This window comes from Sus scrofa, chromosome 5 (assembly GCF_000003025.6).
Source record: "Sus scrofa isolate TJ Tabasco breed Duroc chromosome 5, Sscrofa11.1, whole genome shotgun sequence".
NCBI lineage: Eukaryota > Metazoa > Chordata > Mammalia > Artiodactyla > Suidae > Sus > Sus scrofa.
Genome location: NC_010447.5, coordinates 10,400,154 through 10,419,571, shown reverse-complemented (window position 1 = coordinate 10,419,571; position 19,418 = coordinate 10,400,154). Strand labels below are relative to the sequence as shown.

Below are 19,418 nucleotides of genomic sequence, written 5' to 3'. Positions count from 1 at the left end.
TTGCATACCTCCAGGGACAGGGATCTCAGCACCCACCCGAGGCTACTTATTCCCTTCTCGAACAGCTCAGGTTGTTAGAGATTTCTCTACATTACAAAGCCAAACCTGGAACTCCCATCATGGTTCAGTGGAAACGAATCTGACTACAATCCATGAGGATGCAGGTTCGATCCCTGGCCTTGCTCAGTGGGTTAAGGACCCGGCGTTGCCGTGAGCTGTGGTGTAGGTCACAGATGTGGCTCAGGTCTGGCGTTGCTTTGGCTGTGGCGTAGGCCAGCAGCTACAGCTCAGATTCAGCCCCTAGCCTGGGAACCTCCATGTGCCAAGGGTGTGGCCCTAAAAAGACAAACAAACAAACACCAAAGCCAAACCTAGTCCCTGGGCCTCTTTCATCCATTGGTCCCAACCTGCCACTGGCTGGACATAGCTTGTCTGGAGCCGATGGAGCCAATTGCCCTCCTCGAAGGCCCGTCTGATAATTGTTCATCGGTTCTCTCGTGCCTCTGCAATCCGCTGATGCAGGCTAAACAGCCTCACGTCCTCCACTGCTCTTCCCACTCCACGGTGTTAGGTCCCACACCCTTGGGTCCAGCTGCCCCGGGGTCATGCTTGCTGTCAAGGTCCCTCCTAAAACGTGACACCTGGCGCTGAGCCTCAGTGCTAACGTGGTCTGAGCAGTGACGGCACCAGGGGCCCTCTGCCTCCCTTGTTTTGGCGTCACGCTTCTGTGAGATGCACGGCACTGTGTCCTCACCTTGTCCTCGATGTCAACCCCCTCCCCACCCCCCCACCCCCCGGGGGGGGGCCCCTTCACACATCCTGCCAGGCAGCTCTGGGAAGGATCTGTTTGGGTTTCGCCTGAGGTGCTGGGTTTCCGTCCACTCCCATTCAATCACGCCTTGTTAGTCTCAGCCCTTCGTGCCAGCTGCTCCGCATCTCCGGGGAACGGGCTCCTGCCCCTCAATGCCGTGGCGCCCGCTCCCGGCTCTGTGCCATCCTGCACTGGGCAGGCAGGCCACATCCGTGTCACAGGGAAAGGATGGACCAAGCCCACAGCTTGCCCCTGGGGCGGCGGGGGGCACGCTGTCCAACCAGCCACGCACTCGCCCACGCTCCTTACCTTCCTGCACGTATTTACTGCACACCCACTATGTGCCAGTGGCATGCTCTACTGCAGACAGACACACTCTGCCTCCATGGAGTCCCCAACTTACCCAACAGGGCTTAATAAGAAAACCGCCACGTCACCAGCAGCAAGAGCTGACAGTTATTGGAGGTTAATTGGGCTGGCAGAGCCTCGGTGTACAAAGCATCCATCTCCAGGCACAGTAACCTTGGCCAGAGAAGGAGGCTGGGCTGGTCTGCTGAGCCACGGGCTGTCAGGACACACTGAGGGCTGGCTCACTGCGTGACCTCGGCAGGTCAGCACCTTAGCCCTCTGGGCCTCAGTTTCCTCATCTGTTTAGGGGGAGAACAGCCGAGCATGTGTGGGTCTCTCTGGTTTGCTGGGGCCACTCCCAAGCCCCCTGTAACTGCTCACGGTGTCATGCCACCAGGAACTCAACTGGTGGTCAGGCCGCCCCTGCTCTCAGGGGCGTCAAACCTGTCATCAGCACCTGTGCCGTGTCCAGGACTCAGTGGAAGGAGGTAGGCAGAGGGATGCAAGGGCTTTTACCAATGGTCTTGGCCTTGGGAAAAGACTCAGCAGTCTGGTAGGAGAGGCCCTGACAGTGGTGCTACGGGCAGGTCTTCCCTCACAGGGCCCACCCCCTGGTGGTACCCACTCCCCAGCCCTAAGCAGCCCAGTATTCACCCCACCCACCACCGGGCACCTCAAGGAGCACGTGACCCTCCTGCTCACAGCCAATGACCTGGATTAAAAGTCCATCTCCTAGTCCCACCCTAGGAGCCATCTCTGGCTTTCCCAGAATCCTCCAGGCTACTCAGGGGCCTGCCTCCCATCTGACCCCTGCCCACCCCCACCTGACCTCTGCCTCCCCACCTTGCCCCTCACCCCCCCACCTGACCCCTGCCCTCCCCCACCTGGCCCTGCCTGCCCACCTGGTCCCTGCCTGCTCACCTGGTCCCTGCCTCCCCCCAACACCTGGCCCCTGCCTCCCCCACCTGGTCCCTGCTGGCCCCTTGGCCTTGGCTCCGGCAAACCCCAGGCCCCGCTCAGCTGCAGCCCCGGGCACTACTCACCAGTCTCCACTGGACCCGCTCTTTCACCAGTGCCTGCGCACGCACGGCTGCCTCTGCCTGCATGGCCTCCATTCATTCATTCAATAAACATTTATGGAGCACCTACTATGTACCAGGCGCCGGCTAGGCCCGCCCTCCCGCCTCTGCTCCCTCTCCAGGGCCCCAAGGGCTGAACACTTCCCTGCTTTCCAACATCCTCAGGGCTGTCCCCAGGTGAGGTGGAGGCTCCGGGTGGCCAAGGGTGCGGCCCGCTTGGAGACAGCCTGGCAGGGGAGGGATGGGCAGCCTGGGGCAGATGCAAACACAGTCCTGGGCTGACACAGGCTCGGCCTAAGCACCTCCCGTGTTAACTCACTAATCCTCGGCACAACCCCATGAGTCGGTACTGCTAGTATTCCCACCTTACAGAAGAGGAAGCTGCTACATGCTAGCTTTGACCCTCTGTGGCACAGGCTCTGGGTCCAGAGATGGTGTCAGATCCTGTTCCCCCTGGACAATGGTTTTCGAAAAAGATTTTTTTAATGTGTTGCCAACGTTGATAAGTTGGGAAGATTTTTATTTTTCAAATCCCCATTTCTGGAACCCACCAAAAAGCCTGGAAGAACTAGCTGCCCAGGTTCTGCATCCCAGGCCTGCGTGGACCCATCTTCCTGGCTGCCTCTCTGGCTGAGGTTCCCATGGCCCGCTGGGTGCTGGGGTTTGTGAGGCCAGCAGCAGAGGGAATCCCGGGGGAATAACTGGAATCCCAGCCTACAGGGTGGGGGTGGGGGTGGGGGATCCCATGAGGGTCCCAGGTGGAACCCGAGGGTCCCACAGGACCTGGCTCCCTGGTTCTGTGGCTCTGGCTTCTTTGAGCTCTAGGACCCTCTAACATCATGTGTCTTTTTGGGGGGGGGGGCTCTGATTATGCATCTTGGGCTCAAAATGCATAATTCCTTGATCCTAAAGGCCTTCTGAGTCTTGGCCTCTGTGTCACCGATGCCACAGGCCTTTTAGCTGCCTTGACCCATCACAACCCCTGCTTGCCTCCAAGCAGGCCCACTGCAGTGGGGACCCCAAGCCAAGAAAACACCCAGCCAGCCCCCTAGACCTGCCTGGCACCCTGTGGGGTCCTTGTCTCTCCAATGACGCTGGTTGGGTTGCTGGGTCAAGTTTGGGGCTCCCCTTGGGGTTTGAGGGTTACTTTCTCCCGAATATGACTTCTACTCTGTAAAATGCTGCCCGGCCGCCTGGGCTGAGGCTCGGGCCAAGGCTGCTGAGAACCTCAGGAAGCCTGAGGCCTCGGCTGCTCAAGCCACACCTGAGAGGAGAACCTGCAGCAAAGGGCTCTGGGCTTCTAGAATGGCTCCCTGCTCCTGTCCTCTGCTCCCCCAGACCTCAGGCTCCCCTCACTCTGCTCACCTGGGACCCCTGCTCACCCTCTCCACTGCCTCTCCTGGGCCAGGGCCAGGCTGAGACCCCTCCCAAGGCCACAAGCCCAAACTAGGTGGTCGCATGGGGTCCCTCTCCTGGCCCTGAGACTAGCTTCTCTGGTGCGGGTGGGGGGGCTTGCGGGGCCCTGCAGCTGCGGCATTGGAGAACAAGAGAGCTCTGTTCGTGCAGGAGGAGCCCCGGACATGCCCGGGGGGAGGCCCACCCCAGGAACTGCTGGCTGCGTGGAGACCACAGCTAGGACACGTGGCCACCGAGTCCGCGTGGCCGACTCATGGAGACTGGCCCTCCCTCGTGTTCTCCCGGAAGGACGGGCCGCATTCAGCTCAAATCCCGGCTCTGCCACAGCACGAAGAGCGTGGCCCTGGCAAGCTAGCTCTTTCCTCTGAGTCTCAGTCTCCTCTTCTGTAAAATGGGACTAGAAGGGCCCTACCCCAGAGGGATGGAGAATGAAAGCTACAGAGCAGGGTCTGGCACACAGTAAGTGCTCAATAAAGTTAGCTGCCTCTGGAATGTTTACGGCCCGGCTCACAGGCGTGGCACAGCGCCTGGCACATGGCAGGTCCCCGTCCCCCGTGCCTGCAACACTGGCAGCGAGGAAGGGATGAGGCCTGGCCCCCTGACAGCATCTGCCTTCCTGCCCGGTCCTGCCCCCTCTCGTGGGTCCAGCCCCTCCAAGGCCTGCCCCCACCCCCGCCTGCAGCCCGCTCCCCAGCCTCTCCCATCGCCAAAGCACAATGGCTGTTATAATTAACGGATTATCTCAGTGCGACAGCTGTGGTCCTTTGAAAATTGGGTTGAATAACAAGATCCCAGCGTATGGTAATTTCTTTTCATCTCCTGCTCCCTTTCTCTCTCCCTGCTTCAGCCTTGTTGCGCATGCAAATGTCTTTTCCCCTTTTCCTCCTTCCCAAACACCTCCCTCCTCAGTGGCCTCCTCCTCCTCCTCGGGATGGCAATGGGACAGACCACAGCTCTGCTTTCCCAGCAAAAGCCGGGGGGAGCTGACCCTCCCAGGCGCCCCCTGGGCGCCCCCGGTGCTGGGCCAAGTATCTGACATGTGTAACCTCTGTCACCTCCTGCCAGACCTAAGTCCCTCTCCCTTGGGATTCCTCCTACCTGCCAGGCCCCTCCCCCTGGGGCTACTTTAAAGTGACCTTCCCTGACGTCCTAGTCCTGGACCCCCTGCCCCGGCTCTTCCCAAGCCTGCTTCCACTGCCACCTCCCCCAGCATCTCTGCCCCGCCCCCGACCCTGACCCACGGCTTCTGTTATCAGCTGGGTGCTGACCGACATCTCCCAGCTGTCTCGGGACCCCTCCCTGGCACCTGCAACTCCAGCGGTCCTCGGTCCTCCTCCAGGGCCGGACTCCTCCCGCAGCCCGCCCACTCCCCAGCCCGCCTCTCTCGCCCGGTCCCTGAGCCAGCGAGAAGCATCCACAGCTGCCCACACCTGGAAGGTCTCAGTGCGTGCCTTTCTACTGCTTCGGCCTCCTTCCTCGCCCCAAGTGAATTTCTCAATCAGCCACCTTGCCGGTCCCCCTCCAATCTCACCGCCCCCTCCACGCAGCAGAGAAAGAGCACTCTCAGCTGTAAATCTGAGTGGGGCACTCTGCTCCTCAAAAGCCTTCGCTGGCTCCCTACCGATCTGGGAAATTTCCAGCAGCAGACATCTGAGGCCTTGCCCCTGGGGTCCTGAAGAGCCAGTTCCTGCCTCCTGCCCCCTCCCCTGCCCCGGAGTTAAAATGGCCTTGTTGGGGTCCCTCCTGTGGGTTCCCACAACACCCCTGGGCTTCCTCTATGACAACTGAGATCAGAACTGCTGCATCCACTCCTGAACTGAGTTCTCTGAGGAAGGACCTGATTCTCCATTAAAGCCCAGCTCCGAGGACCCAGTAGGTGCTGAAAAAACACCTGATAATGACTGAATTGAAAGAGGCCTGCTCTCTCCCTGTACAGAATAGGAAACCGAGGCTCAGAGCAATTGATGACTTGTTCAAGATCACACCGTGTGTGCAAGACAAAACCAGGATTTGAACCCAGGTCTGTGATTCCAATGCCAGTCTTTTCCCCTCCCTGGGGAGGGCTATGGGGGCTTCTGCACAGGTCTCAGGGGACGTGAACCTCCCTCCAGCCTCAGCTGGACGATAAAAAGATGGGGCTCCCTACCCAGGCTGTCACCGCCTTGACCTTTGATGAGTCACATGACTCCCAGGGCCTGAGTCTGCTCATCTGTAAAGTGGGAAGGTGCCCCAGCTCACCCCCATCTCAGAGGGAGGCTGCGGGGCTGAAGCTCAGGTCTTGGAGAAAAGCTGGTTCTACCAACATCTGACACCCTCACCTTGAAACCCAACTGTGTAGCCCTTGGCAGGGACTCCTCAGAGCTTGGGGGTGCCTGGGATGGCAGGGGTCACACAGGACGGAAACATCCCCCCCACCCCCAGTGACAGCTCCTGGAGAAGCAGGGGAGAGCTGGGGGTCAGATCATGACCTTGGGCAGAAGCTTCCTCCTCTCAGCCTCGGTGTCCTCATCTGTGAATTGGGCCCAGGATGCCCGTTGTATGGGTTGCAAGGAGGACTAACATGTCAAGTGTCCAGCACAGTGCAGGCACCACCAGGGCCACAGGTTCTATGGGAACATGACGGTCAAGTGCACCCCAGGAGAGGGGGAAGGGAAGGGGCAGCACAAAGATGGACCACTGTTCCTGACCCTCCATCCTCAACAGCCCACAAAAGAGAACTGACGCCCTGACCTGCGGCCTGGGGCCCCTCCCTCCCTCCCTAAACTCACACCCCCGACACCCCTTCACACTCTGTGGAGCTGCAGGAATGCACCTGTGCTGTCCCCTGGGCCTTTGCTCGTGCGCTTCCTGAGCCCGAGGTACCGTCAACCACCCTCCCACCCTGCTGCAGCCCCGACCTCATGCCTCCTCCTCCAAGAAGCCCTCAGAGATTGCCTCTCCACGGGAAGAGTGTGGGCCTCCCTACTCTGCCCCCAGGCCCTGATTCCAGCCCCACAGACTCCTGGAAGGATCCTAGAGACTGTCTTACCCCATCCCTACCCCCCAATTAACAGATGGGGAAACTGAGGCACAGACATGGGACAGCGGCTCTCCAGAGAGGTGCTGGAACCCAGCTGTCTCTGCCGCTTCCAGCCCTATAGGCAGCTTCTCTCCTGGAGCTGCGCTGCAGTCCTTCAGCCCTGGCCTGTCTCCGCCATGCCCCACCCGCCCGGCCCGGAGCTACCTGAGGACGGGACTCCATCTTCCTCTCTGCGCCCCCACCCCAGTGCCTAGCCTAAGGCCTGGCGCATAGTAGGCACTCAGTAAATGTCTGTTGAATTGAATTGCGCTCAGGGCGGCCAGTCGTCTCTGCTCTGTAAGAGAAGCATAGAGTTAGTGGAGCCATTCCCGTGGCGACAGAGGTGGGACCCCAGCTGGTGGGGTGAGGCAGTGGCCTGCCCCAAGGACCCTGAGGGCCCTGGGAGGAAGAAGGGGGACTGGGAAGCTGGAACCTTTGGACTCAGATGAATCCGAATTCTGCCCCAACAGGCGGGACGGCCCTGGCAAGTCACACCGCCCCTAGGGCCTCGGTGGCCTCATCTGTCCAACGGAGAGGACACTCTGGTCCCTAGGGGCTCTGGGCACTGCTGGTGGTGAGGACCGGGAGAGACGTGAGCAGGGTAAACAGGGACTCCAGCCCACAGGCACTGGGTGCTCAGTACCCGAAACACCCAGTCGGGCGGGAATTCTGGCCAGTCCTACAGATGAGCAGACTGAGGCTCGCGGAGGCGGGGGCTTGATCCCATGCCGCGCAGACAGCCTCCCTGCAGAACTGGAGAGAAGCGAGGCGCAACAGCAAACCCCAGACAAAGACATGGAACCCACCAAAGGGTAGATGGAGCCCAAGCCCAGGCTGGAGAAGGGCCCAGCGTGAGCCCCGGGGCTGGGAAGGTTCAAAGCCATCCTCAGATCCAGAGGCTGCAAAGCCCGGGCAGGCCCTGGTATTAATATAGATCAGCACAGGCTATAAATACACAGCCAGGCCGGGCACCATGGGGCGCAACCCGAGAAGCAGCCCAGAGGGGACTCTGACCCCAGCCCCGCCCCACAGTCCCTCCCCTTGGGCCTCGGTTTCCCCGTTTGGCAACAGCAGGCGACACACACCGTGACCATGACAGCTCAGGCTCTTTACCCGACAATCGATAGTTCTGGGACCCTGCCAGGCTGGCAGGGGGAGGCCTTAGGGCCCAGGCTAGGGACTCAGGGAGGAACAAAAGAGGATTCAAGTGAGGCTGCCCTGGCCCACCTGGGATGACCAAGGGGAGGGCTTGGCTGGGCCTCTGCTCCCTGGCTTGGAGCCGGGGAGGGGCAGGGATAGAGGCTTAGATGCCAGCCATTCACTCCGCCGCTCCCTCATTCACTCCAACCATTCTCTGAGGAGCTTCTGCTGGGAGCCGGGAACTCACAGCCAGAAGCCACAGTCAGGTGGAAGCCGTAGTGGGAAAGACAGCAAGGTCAACAGGCCCCTCTCCCCCGAGCCACGTCCGGGCAGAGGCAGTCCCCCGGCTCCCAGGCTCCCTCCCAGCCCGCATCACCAGACACCTGTTCCACCAGGACCTCATCGAGGACAAGGATGGGGAGCCCCATCTCATTCACTCTATCAAGCCCGGGCCCAACACGGCACCCAGGAAGCGCTCCACAAACGTCCATGCGAGGATGAAAGAATGAATAAAATGCCACGGGGCATATACAAAGGGAGCCCGTACACGAGGCCATGACACGGGCCCAGGGGGAGGTGGGGGAGCAGGAGGGAACCCCCACACTTGAAACACAACCTTTCCACTTGAAGGATGAGGGAACTGAGGCTGAGAGAGGCTATGGGATGTGCCCAAGGACCCAAAGCTACAAGGCGGCCCAAGACCCGCAGCTTCCTGGATAAAAGACAGGGCTGGTACATCAAATGCCTGGTACCGCTGTTCCGAGCATCAGAGGATAACGTTTGCAGAGTCTGGAACTCCCCAAAGGCTGAGCCCTATAGGTGTGGGGTCCATGCCCCATTTGCTCACCAAAGCCTCAAAACAGCTCTAAGTGGACCTTAATGCTACAGACAGAGAAACCAAGGCTCTGAGGAAGAATATGGGGTCCCCCGACCCCCAGCCCACCACATACTCTAAAGACCATTCCTGAGAGTTCCTATCGTAGCTCAGCCATAATGAATCTAACTAGTACCTATGAGGATGCAGGTTCGATCTCTGGCCTCGCTCAGTGGGTTAAGGATCCGGCGTGGCCTTGAGCTGCGGTGTAGGTCGCAGATGTGGCTCCGATCTGGCATTGCTGTGGCTGTGGTGTAGGCTGGCAGCTACAGCTCTGATTTGATCCCTAGCCTCAGAACTTCCATACGCCGCGGGTGTGGCCCTAAAAAGACAAAAATAAAAATAAAGGCCCTTTCTGGCCGGTGCACCAGCAGGGGACCTCACCGCTGGTTGGCTAGGACCTTCTACCTCTACCCTCTTCTGCAACTCACAGGCAAGGGGTGTCTGCAGATCTGGGCCCCGGTCCAACCCTGCCTCTGCTGACCGGGTGACCTGGGGAGGGACCAGCCCTCTCTAAGCCTCAGCTTCCCCAAGACTCATCTCCTCTGCCCCAGGCAGCTGCTTCAAGGAGCAAATGCGAGACAGACACCCGCTCCCTACAAACTGTAAAGTCCTATTCGTATTCGAGGGAATTTAATTATTCCTCCTCTACGTGCCTTGTCCTTCCCCAGCCACTGCTGTGCCCCCCTTTCTAACAAGGCTGTGACAGCTTTTATCAGATGCTCGCACTACACCTGCCTCTGGTGCTAAGGGTTTGCTGGGAACTTCATCCTCAGGATTCTAGCAGTGGGGTACTCTTTGGATGCCCATTCTGCAGATGAGGATATTGAGGCTTGGGGAAGTTAAGTGACTCGCTCAAGGTTACACAGCAAGAAATGAGAGCACTTAGCCCTGACATTGTCTATTCGGCCCTTTGTGCCTCAAGTATCTGTATATTCAGCCTTGGGAGCTGCTGGAGTCCTCCAGTTCATGAACGCCCACCTGCTCCCTGGTTTATCCAACTTCCCAGATGTATGCAATATTCATATTTCTATCAGCGGCAGCTCCCGCACCCCTCTCCGAGGCCTTCAGGAGCCCCATTAATCATTCAGACACACCTGCATATTCATTAACTTCCGAATTAATACAGGGCCCCTTATTACCTTGGGCCTGCTGCCTGCATTAAAGACACTTCGACTTCATTCATTATTAAACTCTCCTGATAAATGATCACATCCCTCCTTCACAGAGGAGGGCAGGGCCCAGCCCCCCAAGCCTGCACGGCTGCTCTCAGCACTAGCTGCTGTGTGACCTTGAGCTGGGCCCTCACCCTCTCTGGGCCTCCCGCATGTTTACCTCCTGGGAAAATCAGGCAAAGGACAGTCTCTAAACACCGCCTGGGCTTGTCAAAGTCGGCCCCACCCCATCCGTCTGCAGATTCCTTCGACCCTTCCCTGCCCTTATGCGTCTTTCTGGGACTCACGACCCTCTGTTCGCAAAAAGCAACCCGCCGTCTCTGTCGTTGTCCTGATCCTCCCGCACACGCAGCCTCCACTCACACTGGGCCTGGGCTGGGGCTTTGCGGTCAGCACCATCCATCTGCCCCTGAGCCAAGCTGGCCGGGCAGACCACAACATGTCCCAAATCAGAGAGGCCAACTGGGCCCCGTGGCCAGCAAGGGTGGACTCCAGGTGCCACCCACCAGTGATGACGACAGAAATAATCACCATGATAAGCGCGGCGATTCCCGAGCACACCCCCCGCCCCAGGCCCGGTGCAAAGTCCTGCACGGTCTCATCCTTCTTAGAACCACCTCCGCTTTACAGACGGGGCAACCACAGCCAGCGAGGTCAAGGCCAGCTCCCCATCACGCCTGGAGTCCTGAGCCCCTCGGCATCACACGTGTCAGCCACAAGTGGGCCACCACCTTGCCCTGGCTCCATCCTTCCCTATCTGGTTCCTCTACTCGCCACTCCCTGCCTAACAGAGCTGCAGCCAACATAGAATGCCCCCTGGCAGATGCCCTGATCCATCTCCATTATGCCTAGCACAGAGCAGAGCCTGTGAGTGAAGCGTGGAGATGCCACAGCCGGCCCTGCCCCTGCTGGCTCCACTGCCTTCTGCCTCCATTCCGGGGGCACCTGTGTGTGGGGCTGCTCACCAGGCTCAGGGTGGCCCACAGCAGCAGGCCAGGCCTCCACCTTGTACCAAGGCTGGGCCTGAGGCTTCACTCCCTGGCTGTGGGACTGTGGGCCCATTACTAAACCTCTCTGTGCCTCACTCTCATTATCGGAATCACACTGGACTCCGTCCTCTGCCTCATCCCTCATCTCCAACCCATCTCGACTGCCCAGACCACACACCTAAGCGCCCAGGCCACTACTGGCTCTTGTCTGGACAGCAACGCTGCCTCCCAGCGTCTCCAAGGGTCCCCTGGCTTCCTCCCTACCCTCTGCTCAGCCACCAGGGAGCCTCTCAAAACAGCCTGTCTATCGTGGACCCCCGGGGTCTTAAAGCCCTTCTAGAATCTTCCATGGCTCCAGGCTAAAGCCAGAAATCCTCCTGAAGGTCAAGGCCCTGTGAGGCCTGGCCCAGCCGCCCACTCCTGTGTCCTCCCCGAGGCAGCGCTGCCAAGGTGACCCTCCCCGCTCTTGTCGGACCCCTCCGTGGCACCTGTCCCTCCCACACTGCCTGGTGGCCGCAAGCGCTGTGTTCTCTGCTGCAGCTGAAGCCCCCAGCACAGTCGGCCTGCAGTCCTATGGCCCAAACGAACACCCCTATCGAGTCAAGACACCGACACCTCCAGGGCTGCACCAGAGCCAACACGGAACCCGGTGGACCAGACGCAGGCCTCACCACTCTCTGCGTGTGGACCCAGCCCTCACCCAACGGGATGACAAGGGTCAGAAACACAAAGTGAGCTCCAGGGTCACCCCTGGTAAGTAATGGGGCTGGGACGGAGCCCTGCAGCCTGGGCTCGAGCAGCCAGCGCCAAGGACAGGCCAGACCTTAGGGACATTTCATATGAGCCCATCCAGCCCTCGCCACCTCCCTGTGAGATGGACACGATGATCATACCCATTTTAGAGATAAAGAAACTGAGGCCAGAGCAGTGAGGACGGCCGCCTAAGGGCACACAGCTAGGAAGCGGAAGAGCCTGGGACACACGAAGCTGGGGCCGTGGAGCTACTCAGCCCCCACCGGCAGCTCCGCTCACATCTCCCCGGAACTCGGCTGCCAGGGCTGCCGTAGGTGAGAAGCACCCCCTTCACGGCTCCTTCACCAGCCCCGGCCCCACGGCTGCAAGGATTTCAGCCATGGCCTTCCCTTTGGAGCCCCAGACCCCTCACCTGTAAGAGGGTGACAAGACAACCTGGGGTCCCTTCATCAGCGGCACATGACCCACATGCCGGAGGGCCTGCAACATGGCAAAACTGGTCTCTGGCCCACAGGGGGCCGCCAAGGGGTGGGGGACCCGGGGTGGCAGGGGGAAGGGGCTCATCCAGGGATCAGGGTGGGGAGGGGGGCAAGCAGGGTACAAGGGCCTGCCTGCTGTCACCTAGAGCGCACAAAGCCAACAGGGGCCGGCAGAGAAGCTGACGGTTAACTGGGAGGGCTCGGCCCCTCTGAGGACCTGCCACCACCCAAGGGGGCTGGGGGTCCCAGGAGGGGCCACGCACCCTGCCAGCCAGACATCCCACATCTCATGAGCACCTGCCGTGTGCCTGGACTAGGACCCCTGGGAGACAGCAGAAGAAACAAGGATGGACAAGGCAGTCACAGACCAGTTGGGGACTCGGGCAAACGGGCCCAGCACATGCGCCCTGGGGATTTCTGCTATTTAAGGAAACCCTCCTGTAAATTGTTTTGAAAGAGAGAACCAGCCTCTAATTTCTTGCATAAAGAATTTGAATTTCCCAAGTTCCTGCTGTGGTGCAGCAGAAAAAATCCGACTAGTATCCATGAGGATGCAGGTTCGATTCCTGACCTCACTCACTGGATCAAGGATCCTATGTTCCTGTGGCTGTGGCGTAGGCCGGCAGCTGAGGCTCCAACTCGACTCCTAGCCTAGAAACTTCCATATGCCGCAGGTGTGGCCCTAAAAAGTGAAAAAAAAAAAAAAAAAAAAAAGAATCTGGAGTTCCCCTCGTGGCGCAGTGGAAACAAATCCGACTAGGAACCATGAGGTTGTGGGTTCAATCCCTGGCCTCGCTCAGTGGGTTAAGGATCCGGCGTTGCTGAGAGCTGTGGTGTAGGTTGCAGACATGGCTTGGATCTGGCGTGGCTGGGGCTGTGGCACAGGCTGGCAGCTACAGCTCTAATTTGACCCCCAGCCTGGAAACTTCCATATGCTGTGGGAGCGGCCCTAAAAGGACAAAAAGACAAACAAACAAACAAAAAAGAATCTGAATTTTCACAGATTGGCAGTGTTTAAAGTGAGGCAAAACTCTTGGATTTCTAGGTGTTTCCTCAGTGTGAGTGCTGAGGGCAGGGACCACAGTTGAGTCCTCTGTCTGCCCCAGGCCCCAGCACAGGGTCGGCACGCAGAAGGTGCCAGTACGTTCTGGCCAAGCAGACTGTGAACACACTCACTGCCAGGCCCTGGGATCAAAGCTATTGTGTGCGGCACCCCCACTTTCAGACTGTGGGGTCCTTGAAGGTCAGAGTTGGCAGCCCCTCAGCACACCTGGGCCCCCGACAGGTAACAGAGGAGAAAACTGAGGCCAGAGGGGGAAGGGGCCCTGCCCCGGCCTCACAGCCACATCCTTCCTCCTCCTTCCAGGCCCCCCTTCTGCCCGGGCACTGCCCCCCAAATATTGTTGCTTCTCCAGGCTCTGTCCTCGACCTACCTATGCAGCCCTCCCTTCCGGGGTGGCCTCAGGCCCGCTCTTGGTGGCCCAGATCCTCGAGGGTGCCCTTGAGGGCCCAGGCTCAGCCGGTCCAGGTCACCCCTTGCCCATTCCTGCCCATGTCTCTTCTTGGTCCGGGTCACCAGCACCCTGCCCGCTTGCTCAGACCACAGATCCCACCATCATCCTCAACTCTTTCCACTCCTGCTGGAAAAGGAGGAGGAGGCCAGCCACCAGGTCTGCCACTTTGTCCCCAGAAAGTCTCCCCGCTATGTCCTCTGCTCGCCACTTCACCGGGACAGGCCCCCCTCCTCACTGGCCCTGTCGCCCATCATGGCCTCCAGCCCCTCCAGCCCGTCCACACAGCGGCCAGAAGAGTCTTGCTGAGGGCAGCCCTGAGGCCACCTCTCCTGCTCAAAGTCTTTCTGGGGTTCCCTACAGCCCCGAAGACAGAGGCCAAGCTCCTTGCAGGCACGCGAAGCTTCCATGAGATGGAGGCTTCCCCGCCTCCTGCCCCGGGTGCACAGCCCTCTTCACGTTCCCCACCCACCTCCATCTCCCTGCCACTCGCCACCGGCACTGTGAACCCCCGCTGGCTTCAGATCAGGCATCGCCTCCTCCAGGAAGCCTGCCCTGAACCCCAGGCCTCACTTCAGCATCCCACAGCACCCCCATGCTCACCAGCTCCACGCGGGATCCCCCTGAAGAGTCACCATTCCCACCCCCAGGGGCCAAATTGGCCCTGCTGGTCCCTCTGAGCCTCCAATGCCAGCAAGAAGCCTGGCACAGAGGCGGGGCCTGGGGGCCTGGGGATTGAGAAAAAACAAGAACCTCCTGGCCCCCAGGCATGTCATTCCCAGCTGGCCTCTGCGCCCACCCACCTGCCCACCTCCCCACTTGCTGAGCAGGCCCATTACCGCTACCGGAGACCAGGCCTCCCAGCTCATCACTATGGTTATAACTACCAGGGCCTGGGCCCAGGGCTGCGGCCCCCCGTACAGCCTGGCCTCAGCCGGCTTGGGGCAGTGTGGTCAGGCAAGGGCAGAGGAAGAGGAGGAGGGCGGGGACACGGTTGAAACCTCTGTTGGGAGCCTCAGTCAGGCAGGGGGCTGGCAGAGCTGACCTCAGTGGAACACTGGCAGCTCTTATCTGGACGCCTGGGGCCTCTGTTCACAGACAGGAGACTGAGGCTCCAAGGGCAAGCCGGTGACCTGGGGCATCAAGGCCAGTGAGGGCCAAGCGTGGGGTCAGAACCCCACGCCTGTCCACTCTCCTTGCACCCAGGCCTGGGGCTTTCAGAGCAGGAGGAGGGGAGCGACTACTCACTCAGTGTCACAGGCATGTCACAGGCATTCCAGGAGGCCACGGGCACCAGGGCCACCGCACCCCCTGGATTCAGACCCTTGCTCTGTACCTGTCCCAGCTGAGTGGCCTCGGGCAGGCTCAACAGCTACTCTGAGCCGATTCCTCCTCTGTCCCTGGCGATGGGAAGTGGCCTTGCAGGTCCGCTGTGAGTGTCCAGTGAGACAGCAAGGACCACAGTCAGTAACGACGAAGCATCTCCCAGGCTGGGCTGGAGGGAGATGAACTCGCCAAAGCCTCACAACGGCCCCGCAAGAGGCAGGTTCGAACAACATCCCCACTTTACAGACAAGGAAATGAAGGCACAGGAGACCCACCCGGGAGCCTTGCCGCAGCTGCGGAGCTGGGCATACCGCGCTGGGCAAAGAATGATGGGCAAGGGGCGGGTCCTCACTAATGGTCCTCCTTTGCGGCTCAGACCTCTCCTTCAGTGCTTCAAAGGCACCCCGAGTAGACGGGCCTCTCCCGCCTGCGCTGAGGCCACCTGCTGCGTCCTCCCTTCCACCTCCGCTGAGCCCAACCCTCTCGCCCTCTGCCATCCGGATCCAATGCCACCTCTCCCACTGAGCCCACCCTGAGCTCTGCCATCCCCCCTCCTCTGTGTCGCCTTGACACCACCTGGGAAAGCCCCCCAGAGTGGGTGCAGCCGTCGCCCAAGGAGACACCCGGACCGCCCCGTCTCTGCCCAGGGGCTGCCAGAGGAAACCTCCCGAAGCACAAGCAGGCGCGTGGGTCACTGCTCTGCTTGGAAGCCTCCCTCATCCTGGCCCTGCACTCACGATCGGCCGGCCCTGGCTCTGCAAATCTGCCTCCGACAACGAGGATGCTGTCAGAACAAACGGACCTCACTAGGCACACTCATGCTGTGCACACACCACGCGTGCACACAGGTGCTTCTCCCTGCACCTGCCCCGGACTTGGGTGACTCCGTCCTTACTTGGGCCTCTCCCTTGACCCCTCCTCTGCCATCACAGCCCCCCACCCCTCCAGCCCGACCCCCGAACAGTACCTCCGACTCCCTGCCCCAGTTCCTCAGCTCTTCCCGCTCCCCCCGCCCTGGACAGAATCATCCACAACCCTGTTTTTTACTCCTTCCCTCCTTCCTTTTTTTTAGGGCCACACCCGCAGCATGTGGAGGTTCCCAGGCTAGGCATCGCATCGGAGCTGTAGCTGCCGGCCGACACCACAGCCACAGCAACTCGGGATGCAAGCCGCATCTGTGACCCACACCACAGCTCACGGCAATGCCATATCCTTAACCCACCGAGCAGAGCCAGGGGTCGAACCCGCATCCTCATGGATACTAGTCAGGTTCGTAACCACTGAGCCACGACAGAAACTTCCCACAACCCTGTTTCTAAACCCCCAGGCAGGCACCCTTGCTGCCAGAAGACGCACGGACACCTCCAGGCCTGCAGAGAGCTCTCAGGCCCTGCGCTCCTCCCCAGACTCCCGCAATTCTCCTTCCCCACTCCCAGGCCCTAGCACAGAAGCTTCTCCCCCAATACCTCTTGGCCCTTCCCCTTGACATTCCCTCCATCTGGCATGTTCTCCTGCCCCACCCCCACCCCCTGAAGGCTACTCCTCAGAAAGGACTCAAGCCGCCTCCTACAGGAAGCCCTCCAGCCTCCCCGGGCATCAGTCAGACTAATCTGCCTTCCCCTTGGCAGTGGGATCCCTCGTGGCAGGGACTGCTCTCAATCACCCCCAACACCCCAGAACCCTGCACACTGCTCAGCCCCCAGCAGACGCTTGACAACTGTCCGCCAAATAAACACGCTTCTTCCCTCCTGAGCCTTCCCTGAGCTCCCCAGGGGCAGAAGGAACAAGTTCATTAGGCAACCACAGCCAATGTGAATCCACTCCCCTCTCCCCACCTCCACCCCAGTCACATACCTGCACTATGGCAGTGGCATCACCCTCCTGCCTGCTGCCGCCCTCAGGTCCGAATAAAATCCACAGCCCTTGCCACCCTCCCATCTCCCCTCTTCCCGCTGTCGCTGGGCTCCAGCCCCCAGCCACCTTGCTCCTCTGGAGCCAATGAGAAAACCGGGATCTGCAGCTTCTGGACCTTCAACCCTCCCTGTGCCTGCCTGGTGAGAGCGGCCACTGAGCCCCCGAAAGGGCGGGACCCCATCTTACCGCTCCCCAGATCCCCAAGACCCAGCACAAAGCAGGAATTCCAAAGCTGCCTTGAACAAACAAACAAACAAATGAGTGCTGGGTTCAAATCCTGAAGCTCTTGCTTCAGCCTGTTTCCCCATCTTTAATTGCAGACTACAGTTCTTGCTCTGTGTGTGTGTGTGTGTGTGTGTGTGTGTGTGTGTGTGTGTGTGTGTGTAAGACAAGGTGGGACTCAAATGACAGCATCAGCCCGTAAGTGCTTTTATTTATTTATTCACTTATTTATTTATTTATTTATTTTTAGGGCTTGCACCTGCAGCATATGGAGGTTCCCAGACTAGGGGTCGAATGAGAGCTACAGCCGCCAGCCTACACCACAGCCACAGCAATACCAGATCCAAGCCGCGTCTGCGACATACACCACAGCTCTCGCAGCAAGCCAGATCCTTAATCTAATGAGCAAGGCCAGGGATCAAACCCCCATTCTCATGGATACTAGTCGAGTCCATTACCTCTGAGCCACAACGGGAACTCCCTGAAAGCGCTTTTAAAACCATAAATCCCTGCACATCGGGAAGGGACTTTTCATTCCAAAGTAGGGAAACCGAGATTGAGGTCAAGGATGTCACCCACTTCCTCATCTGGTCCCATTTCTCAGGCCCTGGGGCAGGAGCAGGGCCTCTGCAGTGACCAGGATGCAGGTGGTTCTGCCCTGAGGAAGTTCACGGCTCAAAGGCAGTGGCGCAGGAGACCCGTCACTGCGGGGAGAAGGTCGGGGAGCCATGGGCCTTCAAGACAAGGTGGCCAAGGCCTGGTAGGGGTGTCCGGGAAGACCTTCTAGACAAAGGGCATCTAGCTCTCGAATCATCTAGCACCACCAGAAACAAAGGGACCCAAAGAGCCCGGTCACCTAGCACAGGGGGCATGCCACCCTGACAAGCTTGCTGTCATCTCCGATGAGCATGTACTACTATTGCCCCCATTTTACAGATGAGAAAACTGAGGCTCAGAGAGCTGAAGCAACATGCCTCAGGTCTCCCAGCTCTTGGGCAGCAAAGGCGGTGGTCTCTGGGCCCCCTTGCACTTTCTGTGGCCCCCTAGGGAGGCTGGAAACTGTTTAGAACATTCAGCCTCCAAAGTAAGGGCCAAGCTGCTCTGATGGCATCCAGGTTAGCTGCTCCCAGACACAGCAAGGACAGCCATGGCTAGTGCCAAGCACACAGTGGCTATTAAGCTAGTGCCAAGCACACAGTGGGCCATCGGGCTAGCGCCGTGCACACAGTGGGCCATCGGGCTAGCACCGAGTACACAGTGGGCCATCGGGCTAGCACCGAGAACACAGTGGGCCATCGGGCTAGTGCCATGCACACAGTGGGCCATCGGGCTAGTGCCATGCACACAGTGGGCCATCAGGCTGGCACCATGCACATGGTGGGCCATTAGGAAACATAGCTGCAGCTGGATCTGAAGAAATCACGGAAAAGAGCCAAAACAAACCCTCCTTACGGGAGCTGATTCATGTTAGCCGAGGGGCAGCTGCCGCGGGAGGCCAGTGAGGTTCCAGCACGACACTGGGCCCAGGCAGCCCTCCCTTTCATGCATGCAAATGAACAGCATAAATTTCGGCTTACTTAACTTCACAAATGTTATAAGCTCATAAAAAGTAAGTTATTCTTCCTTAGCTGCACAACACCCTTCATGTAATCTTGTTTTTCTTCCCTCTCTCAGCCTCCTCTGTGAGAGAAACAAAAAGCGACAGATTTGGGGAGTTCTCCTGCAGCACAGCAGGTTAAGGATCAGACGTTGTCACTACAGCAGATCACTGCTGTGGCACAGGCTTTATCCCTTGCCCTGGGAACCTCCATATGCCGAGAGCAGAGCCAGTGGTGGGTGCGGGGAGAAGGCCACGGATTTGGGTGCTTCCCTGCCAGGTGGGTCTGCCCTTCCCCTCCCTCCCTCCCTCCTCTCTGCCCCTAGAAGGCCTGAGGGGAACCCCCCAGCTAAGGAATCCGAAGGCCCAAGGGTGGGCCCTGCTCCCTCTCCCATACCTGTGTGACCTTGGCCTCTGACTTAACCTCTCTGGTTTAACTGGCTCATCTACAGAGTAGAAATTGCACTTCTGGCCTCAGAGTTGGTATGAGGATCAAACAAAATAATCCGAGTAAAGTGTTGAGCTGGCGCCTGGCACAGAAGCAAGCCCTCAACGAATGTTAGCCCTTGTTATTATGTAAAGAAGAGTTAAATATCCCCTTCCCGGTTAATCCATTTGTAGGGTTTGCCTTCTGGGGCAAGCTGGCAGCTCCAAATGCAGTCTGCGGATCAGTTTGTTGGCGGGCTCAGTGTTGATACAAACCCGAGCTCGATGCCCTTAGGCAGA

At 59.3% G+C, this 19,418-nt stretch overlaps 1 protein-coding gene across 9 annotated transcripts in view; it reads right to left on the bottom strand.

The window, feature by feature from the left end:
* The window catches only part of ELFN2 (extracellular leucine rich repeat and fibronectin type III domain containing 2), a 68,585-nt gene that overhangs the window by 14,780 nt on the left and 34,387 nt on the right, over positions 1 to 19,418 (bottom strand). For 4 of the 9 annotated variants that reach the window (XM_021091519.1, XM_021091521.1, XM_021091518.1 and 1 more), the window contains one exon: positions 2,203 to 7,007. The exons of 4 other annotated variants lie outside the window; for them this stretch is intronic. The gene's annotated coding sequence lies outside the window, so the exon portion shown is untranslated. Of the gene's footprint in view, positions 1 to 2,202; positions 8,955 to 19,418 lie in introns of those variants that run through there. One more of the 9 variants, XM_005663804.3, reaches the window with a different exon arrangement.